Source organism: Neophocaena asiaeorientalis, unplaced genomic scaffold, assembly GCF_003031525.2.
Source record: "Neophocaena asiaeorientalis asiaeorientalis breed wild unplaced genomic scaffold, Neophocaena_asiaeorientalis_V1.1 scaffold197, whole genome shotgun sequence".
Lineage (NCBI taxonomy): Eukaryota > Metazoa > Chordata > Mammalia > Artiodactyla > Phocoenidae > Neophocaena > Neophocaena asiaeorientalis.
Genome location: NW_020174703.1, coordinates 6405092 through 6420137, shown reverse-complemented (window position 1 = coordinate 6420137; position 15046 = coordinate 6405092). Strand labels below are relative to the sequence as shown.

At 37.1% G+C, this 15046-nt stretch overlaps 1 pseudogene; it reads right to left on the bottom strand.

Annotated features, from left to right (window-relative positions):
• Window positions 1-5716: 5716 nt before the first annotated feature.
• On the bottom strand, window positions 5717-6449 carry LOC112409256 (actin-related protein 3 pseudogene; annotated as a pseudogene).
• Window positions 6450-15046: the final 8597 nt, after the last annotated feature.

Here is a 15046-nt window from a genome sequence, read left to right as displayed (position 1 = left end):
CTTTGACAGTTGGTCCATAACTGCATTCAAGGTTCTTCCCTGCAGCAAGTTAGCTTTCCTACATTTTGCAAGGAGTTGGGTCATGGGTTCTTACCTGAGACTCCTGAAAATAGGTACATAAGAAGATATGATGATAACAGAATTTATCTAAAGCCATTGGCTGGGAACAAAGAAGGAAGAAAAGAAAGATAATTTGCAAATATCCATTCAAGGCCATTCCTCTCTGAGAAAATGTTTCCTTCATGCTTGGATCACAAAAGAAGATTGGAAGATTTTTCTTGAGGTCTGTTTCATTCATTTTATTTTACTGTTAGTCTTCTCTTTGATTAATATCAAGCTCAGCAACCTCAGACCTCTGCAACCTAAATGCATCAAAGATCTTTGATATCACTATTACTATAATTCTGTAGGAATTATAGCTTTGCTGTGGTAACCTTTCATAGATCCCCTTTTTATTTCACAAAACAACGACAAGGTGACAGTAATAGCTTTTAGGGTGGAATTTTAGCCCTGAGCAGCACAACAGGGGAATGACCTGGGCTCTCATTCATTCCATTCTAACTGGGTTATAGCAGTTCAGCCTGTGAGGTGTAGAATCTGGGGAGGAGTCTGCAGCAAGGTCACTGAGATTTGGTTTTTAATATCGGTGGTGCTACAGCTGTGAGGCCCATTATCTTGGTTTATCTGACGCTATGCAGTAATTAAATATGTCTTCGTGCTTGATAAGTTTAAGGTTACATAAGTGCAGCATAAGAATCTGCATTCATGGAGCTTTCATTTAGGGAAGCAAGACATAGAACCTTAAGTAGTACGAGAAGAGTGTATATAATATATATTGCGGTGAACAGTTAAGAGCATAAGTGGGTAGGAAGAGCTGGAGAAAATTTCTTGGAATAAGTAGGACTGAGAGAGGTCCCGAAGGCTAGGAAGGATAAGTGGAAAGGTGAAAGGTATGACATTTGGGGTGACGAAATAGTTAAGCAAGGGTGTGGAGGTGGGAAACAGGTTGATGTATTTCATGAACAATGAGGAGACTGTTAGCTAGAGTATTCTTCTCTAGGGCTGCTGTAACAAAGTACTACAAACTTGGTGGTTTAAAACTATAGAAATGTATTCTCTCACAGAGGCTAGAAGTTTAAAATCAAGGTGTTGCACAGCCTCACTAGAGCTGAGGCTCAGCATGCGGCTTCACATGGAGCCCTTAATATTTAGATTCATTTAATGTTTCAGCATTTTTCTTGGGAATAACTGGAAATAACAAATATTTTTGAGAACTAGTGTTTTCTTGAAAGTACCACCAAAACCTAAGTGCATCTTTCTCAAGATTAAATTTCATATTATTGCAACAATGGAGCAATACAAAGGGTACTTTTTATTATGAAAAGTATTTGTCCATAAATTGTGCCATCTTGTTGTTTAATATTATCATTAAAGAGCAGAGCGGTTTTGCACAAAAAAGGAAACCATCAACAAAATGAAAAGGCAACTTACCAAATGAGAGAAGATATTTGAAAATCATATACCTGATAAGGGGTTAATATCCAAAATATATAAAGAACTCATACAACTCAATAGCAAAAAACCAATCTGATTGAAAAATGGGCAGAGGATGTGAATGCACATTTTTCCAAAGAAGACATACAAAGGGACAACAGGTACATGAAAAGGTGCTTAACATCACTCATCATCAGGGAAATGCAAATCAAAACCACAATGAGATATCACCTCACACCTGTCAGAATGGCTATTATCAAAAAGACAACAAATAACACGTATTGGTGAGAAGATGAATAAAAGGGAATCCTTGTGCACTGTTGGTAGGAATGTAAATTGGTGTAGCCAATATGGAAAATAATATGGAGGTTCCTCAAAAAATTTAAAATGGAACTACAGTATGATCCAGCAACTTCACTTCTGGGTATTTATCTGATGAAAACGAAACACTAGCTTGAAAAGATATATGTGCACCCTTATGTTCATGGTAGCATTATTTATAATAGCCAAGACATGGAAACAACTGTGTCCATCAGGGGATGAATGGATAAAGAAAATGTGATTTATATATTATTCAGCCATAAATAGGAATGAAATCTTGACATTTGTGACAACACAAATGGACCTTAAGGGCATTATAAGTGAAATAAGTCAGACAGAAGAAAGCAAATACCATATAATTTCACTTTTATGTAGAATCTAAAAAAAATTTATAACTGAACTCATAGATACAGAGAATGGATTGGTGGGTGGAAGAAGCAGGGTGGTGGAGGGTGGGTGAAATGAATGAAGATGGTCAAAAGGTACAGAATTCCAGTTATACAATAAATAAGTCCTGGCAATGTATAGCATGGTGACTATAGTTAGTAATACTATACTGTATATTTGAAAATTGCTAAGAGAGTAGATCTTAAGTTCTCATCACAAGAAAACAATTTTTTGTAACTATGTGTGGTGATAGATATTAATTAGACATTGTGGTGATCATTTAGCAATATATAAAAATACTGAATCATTATGTGTACACATGAAACTAATATAATGTTATATGTCTGTTATAACTCGAAAAAAGAAGGAAATGAATAGCTAAAAGTACACTGGAGAAGTATTTTAGCAGGAGCGACTACAGTAGTCGTTCATGGTTACTTCTGCCCATTTCCTTTCTTGAGGTAAGGAGAATTTATAAGCTGTTAACTTTGTATGCTCTGCATAAACTGTTATAAAATTTTCAGATGTGAATTTAGCTTATTTTTTTACCTACCAAAGATTCCAAAGAGAGTGGAGAAATTAACCAGAAAAGTTTATTTCAAAAGCAACTTTTATTAAAATGTCATTAGCAGTAGTTCAGGATATAAAGTTAATAACTTCTTTAATAAAGCTATTCATCATTTATAGATCCCCAACATATTTACCTGAGTAAACAACTCTGTTTTCCCTTCAGTTTCACTTAGTCAGTGTTAGGGGCAAGCATAGATTTTTTTCCTCTGGCTTGTGTTTATAAAATAACTCCTTTCAATCTGTTTTATGTGAAAGGAGATTAATATCTTCTTTTGGGGTGGTTCTAATGCACCACCCCAAAATGTGCATTTACACATATGAAAAGAAGTAAAAATATATTACAGAGCCTTTATTCTTATATATTAACTATGTGAAATTTAATTTTCTACCCATCAAAATATTTTCCCCTTTAATTAATTATCAATTAAACTCTCTTGTTCTTCTTGTACTATACACCTGAATTACCTTCCTGCTATAAAATTCTATGAAACTTTTCATGAGGTGTTAGGAAAACATTATTCTGGATCCAGACCTCCAAAAGCTTTTTAAAAAAGCAATTTATCATCAAAATTAAAAAAAAAACAAAACACTTTTATGCTTCAAAGGACACTATCAAGAAGATAAAAAGACAATTCAAAAAGGGAAAAAATATTTGCAAATCATGTATCTGATAAGGGACATGTATCTAAAATATAAAGAGCTCTTATACTCAATAAAAAAGAGGCAAATAGTCCAATTAAAAATGGATGAAGAGTTCAAATAGACATTTCTCTGAAGAAGATATACAAATGACCAATAAGCACAAGAAAACGTGATCATTAGGGAAATACAAATCAAAAATCACGAGATGCCACTTCACACCCACTAGGATGGATGGTTATAATAAAAAAGACAGACAATAAGTGTTGGTGAGGATTTGGAGAAATTGCACCCTCGTATATTGCTTATGGGATTGTAAAATGGTGCAGCCGTTTGGGAAGTCAGATTGGCAGTTCCTTGAGTGGTTAAACATGGAGTTGCCATATGAACTAGCAGTTCCTCTCCTAGGTACATCAAGAGAATTGAAACACGTGGCCACAAAAAACTTGTACACAGGGCTTCCCTGGTGGTGCAGTTGTTGAGGATCTGCCTGCTAACGCAGGGGACACAGGTTCGAGCCCTGGTCTGGGAAGATCGCGCATGCTGCGAGCAACTGGGCCCGTGAGCCACAACTGCTGAGCCTGTGCGTCTGGAGCCTGTGCTCCACAACAGGAGAGGCCGCGACAGTGAGAGGCCTGCGCACCGCGATGAAGAGTGGCCCCCGCTTGCCACAACTAGAGAAAGCCGTTGCACAGAAACCAAGACCCAACACAGACAAAAATAAAAATAAGTAAAAGAAGGCTCAACATTAAAAAAAAAACAAACTTGCACACAAATGTTCATAACAGCATTATTCATAATAGTCAAAAAGTGGAAATAACCTAAATGCTTGTCAACTAATGAATGAATCAGTGAAATGTAGTATTGTTTGTACAATGGTATATTATTGGGTCATGTTATGGACTGAATGTTTCTGTCTCCCCTACTGCCCCCCACACTCAAATATTGAAGCCATTACCCCCAATGTGATGATATGAAGAGAAGAGATCTTTGGAAGGTAATTAGGTTTACATGGGCTCATGAGAGTGGAGCCCACATAATAGGATTGGTAGCCTTATAAGGAAAGGAAAAGACATTAAAGCATCTTCTCTCTGCCATGTGAGGATCCAGTGAGAAGTTGGCCATCTGCAAGTCAGCAAGAAGGCCCTCACCAAGAACCAAATCTCCAATCTTCTAGCCCCTTTTTCGTGGACTTCACAGGCTTCAGAACGATGAGAAATAAATGTTGTTTAAGTCACCCAGTCTATGGTGTTATAGCTGCCTGAAATGACTAAGGTCATGAAAAGGGATGAAGTGCTGATACATGCTACACGTGGATAAACCTTGTTAAGTGAGAGAAGCCAGACACAAAGCCCACCAAAAAAATAAAATAAAGTAAAAAAGAAAGAGAGAGAAAAGAAAAAAAGAACAAAGAGGGAACAGGTGCATTAGAACCACCCCAAAATCAGCTGATAGAGATTTAATTGGCATTGCCAGTGATTTCTGTCGTAGGAGAGGGGTTAGAAGAGCAGTCAAAGTAGACAACTGTTTGCATCTGCAACACCACTTTGTGTCTGCCTCTCACAGGTTGGGTCAGTGGCAAGTGCTTAGACGTGTGAACCAGGAAGAAATTTCAATAAACAGAGGCTGAAACTGGTGTGGTAATACCTGAATGTTGTGAGCATTTCTTTCTTTTTTTTTTTTTTTTAAAAAAAGAAGATCCAACAGGCTGTTTTTATTAAAAAAAAATTTTTTTTAATCAAGAAAAAGAGTCCAAGGAATTAAACTTAATCCAATAGACAGTTGGCCCTTGAACAATGTGGGGTTAGGGGCGTGGACCCTCCACTCAGTGAAAAATGTGTGTATAAGTTATAGTCAGCCCTTCATAGTTCCTCCGTATATGTGGTTCCTCCATATACGTGGTTGCACATCTATGGATTAAATCAACCACAGATTGTGTAGAACTGTAGTATTTACTATCGAAAAAATATCCACATATAAGTGGACCTACACAGTTCGAACCCTTGTTGTTCAAGGGTCAACTGTACTAGCTTCTTAGTTCTAAAACACTTGCAGCAAAAACCAATTTTCTTTTAGTGTGGAGGGTAGCATTTCCTAATTACTGGAATTCCTTGGCCCATGAATGAGTAAGGGCAAGTGTCATGAGCCCTCTTAAAGTTAAAAAATTTTTTAAATTCTTTTATTATGGTAACATATAGCATGAAATTTACCATTTTAGCCATTTTTAAGTGTACAGATCAGTGGCATTAAATACATTCACATTGTTGTGTATGAAGCTACTTTTTGAAAGGTACTTTTTACTTGGTCATTTTTTTCCTTCAAAATATGAGTGACCCTCAAAGTCTCTGCACATCCAGTTAAGTGAGGTCAGTATCCTTGTAGAGAGAACTCTGACACCAATAAGATAATGCTGAATTACTTCATTTACTACTTGTTAGGTAGGTAAATTCTAGATTAGCAAATTCTGGATGAAAAAAGATTTTAGGTTCCAAGGATCTGTCGTAACCAATGTCAATGGAAAATTCTTTCTTTGAGATTGCCTTGATTCTAGTATACTGTTTAATCTACTTGGCTCCTCTGTGTCGTACTTGTTAAATTCTTTTACTAAATCTGGGCAGACATAACTGTAGCACTCCTTTACTTCCATAGCTGTTTCCAGGGATTGCCCTAGAGGAATTCCTACTTCTTGGCCTCTCAGCAGTTGCTGAATGAAATACAGTACAGCTCACCTTGTGACTGGAATGTGCTTACCTCAGCTGCCAATCACATGTCCTGTAGCCACAGAAAGGACAGGAGTGACAGCATCTTAATACCAGTCACTATCAGTTTTCCCACATGTCTTGTTGCTCAGGATGCTGTTAATGCAAGCACAGCCTGCATGGCTATGTACAAGCCTGGAATATTGAAGTACTCAAACCATATTTCAGTAGTATATTCTATTTTCAGGAGCATTTAGTGGAATTTAATCAAAAGAAAGAAAAGACATTCAGGTTGTGCTTTGAGTATTGAGAGAACATTTGCTCTATAAACCTTTCCATTAGGTGACAGCCTTAAACTATATCATGATAGACTGACCACTTTATGGTACCTGTGGCTTTTTCTATTACTTCTTTTTCACCTCTAATTTTGTTTATTTGGCCTCTCTTTTTTTCTTAGTGAGTCTGGCTGAAGGTTTATCAATTTCGTTTATATTTTCAAAAAAACCAGCTCTTAGGTTCATTGATCTTTTCTATTGTGTTTTTTTTTTTCTTTTTTGGTCTCTAGTTATTTCTGCTCTGATCTTTATTATTTCCTTCCTTCTGTAAACTTTGGGCTTTTTCTAAGTCTGTCAGATGGAAAGTTAGGTTGTTTATTTGAGATTTATCTTGTTTCTTGTGGTACGCCTGTATCACTATAAACTTTCCTCCTAGAACTGCTTTTGCTGTGTCCTATAGATTTTAGAAAGTTGCATTTCTATTTTCATTCATCTCAAGGTATTTTTTGATTTTGTCTTTCATTTCTTTGTCGATTCACTCTTTTCTTAGTAAGATGTTGTTAGTCTCTACATGTCTGTGTTTCCTCCATTTTTCTTCCTGTAATTGATTTCTAGTTTCATACTGTTGTGGTTGGAAAAGTTGTTTAATATAAATAATTTCAATTTTCTAAATTTATTGAGACTTGTTTTGTGGCCTAACATGTTATCTATCCTGGAGTAAATTCCATGTGCACTTGAAAAGAATGTGTATTCTGCTGGGGTTTTTTGTTTGTTTATTTGGTAGAATGTTCTACAGATATCTATTAAGACCATCTGGTGTAATGTGTCATTTAAGGCCACTGTTTCCTTATTAATATTCTGTTTGGTTGATCTGTCCACTGATGTAAGTGGTATATTCAAGTATCCTACTATTATTATATTACTGTCAATTTCTCCCTTTATGCCTGTTAATATTTGCTTTATATATTTAGGTGCTCCTATATTAAATGCACATATATTTATGAATGCTATATCCTCTTCTTGGATTGACCCCTTTATCATTATACAATGGTCATCTTTTGTTACAGACTTTATTTTAAAATCTGTTTTTTCTGATATGAGTATTGCTATCCCAGCTTTCTTTTCATTTCCATTTGCATGGGTTATTTTTTTCTATTCCTTTACTTCCAGTCTTCTGTTCTTCCTTGATGAGTTAGTGTCTTAATTCTTTCTTCTTCCCAGTAAAAGCCAATTCTCATAGCCTTCATTCATAATAAGTGTAAATGATGTCAAATACCTTATGGTATTATTCTTCCAAGGGTATTTACATTTTCTAAATTGAAGGTATAATGGCTTAGTATGGCATTTGAATAATTATTTTCACAATGGGAAAAGATTTCTTTTTCAAAAATAGATTGTTTTGTTTTGAAATTCTTATTGACATTTAAAATTTTGAGAAATATTATGCAGTGGTTTGACATACATTAGAACTCTAGAGAGAGAATAAAACTGTTAGCAGAAAAGAGAAGCTATCTGTGAGCTTACACAGGATAGTATCTCACTTTCTTCTTTCCTCTTCTTTTTTGAAGAAGTGGCAAAGAATGATTCCCTTTTCACCTTGGCTCTGAAGGATATGTTTTATGTGTTGGCAAGTCTTACCCTTGCACATAAATGAATTATACTAATAGTAACCAGAATCTCATAGCATTATTAGTGTTTGATTTGATTCTGGGGAGAATTAACCAGGTACCACTCCACAATCAAACAGCAGGCAATAGCATTTAAAGTAGTTGCCTGTCTGTAGGCAAGGTTGTCCATAAATTCCAAATATTTCATAGAACACCCACCCAGATAACTCTGGTGGGACACACACATACACAGGGAACCACCACTAAGAGACAAGCACTCAGGATTAGGCAGGTCATGGTCACCAGCCACTGGCAGGCTTTGGCAAGAGCATCAGTTGTCATTTTCTACTATGGGGGTTTGCTTTGTGTCCAGAGCCCATATCAAACACATTGCTGCAACTGAGCAGATTGTCAGCCACAGTAAGTTTCATGGAAATGTTTTCCTGCACTTCTCTGATGCATATAAATAAAGTGAAAATCCTGCTTTTCTTTCTTCAGAAACTGAAATGTAAAGATTATGAGGGACAGGTATGATCACAACATAGCAGTTCTTGAAAACATATTCTATAGCTTAAACCAAATCGTTTTCTTCCCATGAGTGAATTGTCTAGCAGTATAAGTTTCTGAAAAGCCTGTATAATCAGAATTCCAGAAATACCTGAACCCAGGTGAATCCTACCACAAAGCGTGTTGGGACTTCATATCATAGTCCCCTTGACAGGGGCACATATAAAATTGATGTTGAAGTTTGGTCTTAGGTTAGTTGTTTGTGTTCTTATTTATTTCCCTTGCTATTTCTTGGTGAGAGGGAGTATCTTAACTCTTTCTTCTTCCCAGTTAAAGCCAATTCTTCTTCTGTTATTTTTAGTTTGAAGTTGTGACATTTACTCCATATTTTCCTTTCAAATGGGAAAACTGGTGAAAATACTTTGTAAACTGTGATGTGCCATTCATTTTTTAAACTATCATGATTTATAAGATTTTTAAAATTGCATTTGGCACTACTTACAGAAAGGATTTTTTTTTTTTTTTTTTTTTTGCAGTATGCGGGCCTCTCACTGTTGTGGCCTCTCCTGTTGTGGAGCACAGGCTCCGGACACGCAGGCTCAGTGGCCGTGGCTCACGGGCCTAGCCGCTCTGCGGCATGTGGGATCTTCCTGGACTGGTACCCGACCCCGTGTCCCCTGCATCAGCAGGCAGACTCTCAACCACAGCACCACCAGGGAAGCCCCAGAAAGGATTTTTTTAGTGGTTATGGATTATGTTTCTGGTAGTATCTCACCCAGAAGATGTCTCTTGTTCAGGGCATATGTCTATAAGAAGCAAATTATTCCTTCTGCTTGCATTGCTACATGCTTTGAAGAAAGGGCTCTATAGCTACCAGCAGAAGCCAAAGCTAAATCTGTGATTCAGATAATGCCAACAGCACTTCTGCTCAGATAATTATATGAAGCCAGATGGGATTAATTAGGAATACTATATAGTCACAACCGAGGCACCAGCTTTGGTTCCATTCCTGTGGCTCCCTGGTGCCACTATTAATCTCAGAATTTTAGTAGTGATGGTAGAGTCCAGACTCACCACCACCATCAGGGAACGTTGAGGAGAGTTTTAAGACACTTTGAGGAGAGTTTTAAGGGCCTAGGCTTCTCCCTGCTACTGCTGTTTTGCCCACATTTGCAAAAGATTTGGTTCAGTAGGAGGAACAGAGCAGAGAGAAGCCCTGTACTGAGGGCAAGTGATGGTGAAAGGAACAAGTTTTCTGCATGGTGGTCAGGTTGGGGTGGCAGCTGCTCCTGCCACCAGTTTTATCCAGGTTTTCCTCCCAGATCTGTGGGAGACCTAGTCCTCTGACCCAGCCTTATGTCTCGAGAGGTGGGACCTGGACGGAATGGGCTGAGGCCAAACCAAGAATTTTGGGCAAGGAGAAATTTATGTTCTTGTTAAAGGCAAGGTTGACCTGGGATGCAAAGAAATGTCTGAATCCTTCAGTCGAAGCAGGGAGGTGGAGAACAAAAACTCTGATGTGAAAGGTTAACAACAGAGAATGGGAAAGATGGAATAAACTATGCAGACCGTGGAAAACCCTTCTGAGACAACAAAGCATCCATCCCTTCAATGCCTTTTGGCCTGAAATGTGATTGATGTGAAAGCAATGTTCCTTTTACTTTAGGTTTTCATTGCCTGTAGCTCCTTACCTCTGAATTGTTGGATCTGAGACCTTGTTGAGCTATGTGAGGACTTAGAAACCTAGTCTTTTCCTTCTCACCCTCACCAGGGGATATTTGATGCACTTGTCTGGCGAGTGTTCCTAATGTAGAGGTCTAGACATCAAGCTTTAGGAGTAGAAACTCCCATGAAAATATCATAGCAGGTTTGTACATTAAATGATTATTTCTGAAGACAAATATGTACATACTAGTTCATGTGTGCAATCAGAATAAATTTGTTAATGATGAGGAAGGAGTTAATGTAACTGGACTGTGACCCAGTTTGCCCCTGACTACCAGGGGATGCTCCACCTAGGATGAGGGGGAAGAAGGCAGGTAACCCAATCCTAGACAATGTGATTCTGGACCTTTAGGTAATTAGGCTAATGATCTATGCTAGCTGGAGTGCTCTTAGTAAGATGTCCTTGAAAACTGACATGAAAGCTAGGGTATAAAACAGAGATGTATCATAAATAAAATGTTCCCTTACTCTGTGAGATAACCCCATATATCCTCCGTTGGAGAGCTCATCTATCATTTTGGACCAGAGAGTGAGTGCTCATCATAAGAAGGGAGGCCACCTCAATGTCCCCAAATCCTCTCTGCTTTGTCTGAGCCCATGGATTACCTGACTCTTTTACATCATTATGAAGGCTTGATACTGGGTAAGATATTGATTTGTGTGAGTCTAATCCTTTGTATTAGCACAGGCACTAATTAAATAGAGCAAAGAAAACAAAGAAAATGGTACCAAGTACATGTGCCTGTCTTCTAAGATCCACTTTCTATACTTAGCTCTTGTTAAAAATTTTAATTTATGGGGAAGAATAAAAAATGAAATAAAAGAGAAAAAATTTAAATCAGGTTCTTGTAAGCATTCAATGGTTTAATTTTTTTCTATTTTTTTATTGTGGTAAAATGCATATAACTTAAAACTTACCATTTAAATTTTTAAGTGTACAATCCAGTGGCATTAAAAACATTCACACTGTTGTGCAACCATCATCACTATCCATTTCCAGAACTTTTTTATCATCCCTGACAGAAACTCTATAGCCATTAAATAATAACTCCCCAGCACCTGGTATCTTCTATTCTTCTTACTGTCTTCATGAATTTACCTACTTCAGGCACCTCTTGTAAGTGGAACCATATAATACTTGTCCTTTTGTGTCCAGCTTATTTCACTTAGCATAATGTTTGCAAGATTCATCCATATTGTAATATGTATCAGGATTTCATTCCTTTCTAAAGGTCAATAATATTCCATTTTACATGTATACCACACTTTGTTTATCCATTAATCTGTTGATGGACATTTGGGTTGTTTCCTCATTTTGGCTAGTGTGAATAATGCTGCTATAAACATTAGTGTATAAGTATCTGTTTGAGTCCTTGTTTTCAGTTCTGTTGGGTATATCCCCAGAAGTGGAATTGCTGGATCATATGGTAATTCTATATTTCACTTCTGAGGAACTGCCATACTGTTTTCCACAGTGGCTATGCCAATTTAGATAGCCACCAACAATGCAACAAGGATTCCAATTTCCCCACACTCTTGCCAACACTTGTTATTTTTTAGTATTTTTTTATGATTGCTACCTAATGGATGTCTTACCTGTCTTTTAGCCAAGTCTCATTATTAAATAACAATAAATTTAATAATATTTTACTGCTTACTAGCTTGTTCCTACGAGCAGCTAGTTGCAACTTTCTGGCCAGTCTTGCCTCTGGAACAACCTTGCCCCTGAAGCAAAACTGCTGAGACTGAACTGCTTAGCTGTCTCTTTGTGGGGGGTCTTTGCTGATGTCATTTCCCTCTTGTCACCTCCAGCCAACCTCTTTGGGAAACTTATGGGTGAATAATAGAGAAGCTTGTTGGACAACTTGGAATTCAACAAAAAGAGTTCAGGAGTAATAAGTTTGCATCAACTTTCTTTACAGGATCTTTCTATAGTGTGTCATCTTACTCAGCTTTGACTATACATGCAGGTTAAGAGGGATTTGACATATCTGGCCTGATCCATTGCTGTGTTCATTATTCTCTTCTTCTTGGTATAGTTTACCTTCTAGAAACTTAAAAGATATATTTGTTTAAGGAAGGTGACTTTTATTTCCTAATGTAATGATTATTGATATTTCAAATACATATTCAGTAAATATCATTGAGGAATTTATATTACTGATTGCTTAAGCCATCATTGCCTTAAAAGTGTATGCACATTCTGAATGTCAGAGATTGGTTTTTTCATTATTGTTGTTAGTAAAAGCAGTATCTGTTCACTTTAGATCTTTAGGGCCTGTCTGCTTCTGTTACTGCTGAAGCCCAAACATTCGAACTGCAGTTGGCACTACAGAGATGGGAAACCAGACTGGGGCCTGTTCTGCCTCCTGGTTGTTGATAAAGCTGTCAGCCAGGTTGTGGGGGCAGAAATCTGGCAAGACTAGTATTCAGAATTTCTTAAGCTTAGCCAACTGGCAATGGATGTCGTCCAGGAGATGAATATGACACCCTAATTCCCTGCTCCATAAAAATACACACATCCATCATAATATTTCATTTTGATTTTTCTGTGATACACCGTGGGCTGCAGAAATCTCTAAATAGGACCAATTAGGAGAAGCTGAATGCAATGTGACATTTTTAACATTTTTTGTTTGTTTTATGAATTATTGAATTTTATTTCATTTATTTTTTTATACAGCAGGTTCTTATTAGTCATCCATTTTATACACATCAGTGTATATCTGTCAATCCCAAACTCCCAATTCATCATACCCCCACCCCCACCTGCTTTCCCCCCTTGGTGTCCATACGTTTATTCTCTATATCTGTGTCGCAATTTCTACCCTGCAAACCGGTTCATCTGTACCATTTTTCTAGGTTCCACGTATATGCGTTAATATATGTTATTTGTTTTTCTCTTTCTGACTTACTTCACTCTGTATGACGGTCTCTAGATCCATCCATCTCTCTACAAATGACCCAATTTCATTCCTTTTTATGGCTGAGTAATATTCCATTGTATATATGTACCACATCTTCTTTATCCATTCATCTGTCAATGGGCATTTAGGTTGCTTCCATGACCTGGCTATTGTAAATAGTGCTGCAATGAACACTGGGGTGCATGTGTCTTTGTGAATTACAAAGGTTTTCTCTGAGTGGGATTGCTGGGTCATATGGTAATTCTATTTTTAGTTTTTTAAGGAACCTCCATACTATTATCCATAGTGGCTGTATCAATTTACATTCCCACCAACAATGCAAGAGGGTTCCCTTTTACCCACACCCTCTCCAGCATTTATTGTTTGTAGAATTTCTGATGATGCCCATTCTGACTGGTGTGAGGTGATACCTCATTGTAGTTTTGATTTGCATTTCTCTAATAATTAGTGAGGCTGAGTAGCTTTTCATGTGCTTCTTGGCCATCTGTATGTCTTCTTTGGAGAAATATCTATTTAGGTCTTCTGCCCATTTTTGGATTGGGTTGTTTGGTTTTTTGATTATTGAGCTGCATGAGCTGTTTATATATTTTGGAGATTAATCCTTTGTCCATTGATTCGTTTGCAAATACTTTCTTCCATTCTGAGGGTAGTCTTTTTGTCTTGTTTGTAGTTAGTTTCCTTTGCTGTGCAAAAGCTTTTTAAGTTTCTTTAGGTCCCATTTGTTTATTTTTGTTTTTATTTCCATTACTCTAGGAGGTGGATCTAAAAAGATCTTGCTGTGATTTATGTCAGAGTGTTCTTCCTATGTTTTCCTCTAAGAAGTGTCCAGTCTTACATTTAGGTCTGTAATTGATTTTGAGTCTATTTTTTGTGTATGGTGTTAGGGAGTGTTCTAATTTCATTCTTTTACATGTAGCTGTCCAGTTTTCCCAGCACCACTTATTGAAGAGACTGTCTTTTCTCCACTGTATATCCTTGCCTCCTTTGTCATAGATTGGTTGACCATAGGTGCATGGGTTTATCTCTGGGCTTTCTATCTTGTTCCATTGATCAATATTTCTGTTTTTGTGCCGGTACCATATTGTCTTGATTACTGTAGCTTTCTAATATAGTCTGAAGTCAGGGAGTCTGATTCCTCCAGTTCCATATTTTTCCCTCAATAATGCTTTGGCTATACGGGGTCTTTTGTGTCTCCATACAAATTTTAAGATTTTTTTCCTCTAGTTCTGTAAAAAATGCCATTGGTAATTTGATAGGGATTGCATTGCACCTGTAAATTGCTTTGGGTAGTAGAGTCATTTTCACAATATTGATTCTTCCAACCCACGAATATGGTATATCTCTCCATCTGTTGGCATCATGTTTAATTTCTTTCATCAGTGTCTTATAGTTTTCTGCATACAGGTCTTTTGTCTCCCTAGGTAGGTTTATTCCTAGGTATTTTATTCATTTTGTTGCAATGGTAAATGGGAGTGTTTCCTTAATTTCTCTTTCAGATTTTTCATCATTAGTGTGTAGGAATGCAAGAGATTTCTGTGCATTAATTTTGTATCCTGCAACTTTACCAAATTCATTGATTAGCTCTAGTGGTTTCTGGTAGCATCTTTAGGATTCTGTATGTATAGTATCATGTTATCTGCAAACAGTGACAGTTTTACTTCTTCTTTTCCAATTTGTATTCCTTTTATTTCTTTTTCTTCTCTCATTGCCATGGCTAGGACTTCCAAAACTATTTTGATAACAGTGGTGAGGGTGGACGTCCTTGTCTCATTCCTGATCTTAGAGGAAATGCTTCAGTTTTTCACCTTTGAGAATGATGTTTGCTGTGGGTTTGTCGTATATGGCCTTTATTATGTTGAGGTAGGTTCCCTCTATGCCCACTTTCTGGAGAGTTT